The sequence below is a fragment of the Sinocyclocheilus rhinocerous genome, unplaced genomic scaffold (genome assembly GCF_001515625.1).
Source record: "Sinocyclocheilus rhinocerous isolate Xijiao unplaced genomic scaffold, SAMN03320098_v1.1 scaffold1740, whole genome shotgun sequence".
NCBI lineage: Eukaryota > Metazoa > Chordata > Actinopteri > Cypriniformes > Cyprinidae > Sinocyclocheilus > Sinocyclocheilus rhinocerous.
In genome coordinates, this window is record NW_015651446.1 from 961,893 (window position 1) to 962,369 (window position 477).

The 477-nt window shown below is 31.4% G+C and overlaps 1 protein-coding gene across 1 annotated transcript in view; it reads right to left on the reverse strand.

Annotated features, from left to right (window-relative positions):
- Positions 1-477, reverse strand: part of LOC107712781 (dihydropyrimidine dehydrogenase [NADP(+)]-like) — a 184,713-nt gene that overhangs the window by 45,594 nt on the left and 138,642 nt on the right. The window lies entirely within an intron of this gene.

Here is a 477-nt window from a genome sequence, read left to right on the forward strand (position 1 = left end):
TTTTTTCTGCGACTAAGCGACTAATAAAATTTTGGTCGACTAAGCCTCTTCTCGTCGAATAAAGGTTAGTCGACTATTAGGGGGCAGCCCTATATAATACAATTTTAAAATACATTTCATTTATATTTTATTTTATATATAACAAAGCTGAACATTATATATATATATATATATATATATACATAATATATATAAAATGTAGAAATTGTATTTACTTATATTTATTGTATTGTAATTGTATTTATTTATATATAAACACTACCAAACCCTGTATAATGTATGCCAGCAAGATGTCCATATTTCACAATATAGTGCACAAACTGTTTTATCTTGTAGCAAAAGCCTTGCAGATAAGCTGTTGTAGGATTTCAGCACTCCACCAACCTCCATTCCATCTGTCTGCTCTATTAGAGCTTCTGACCTGTGTACACACACACACAAACATGCACACGCATTCATATGCACTCCCACACACCT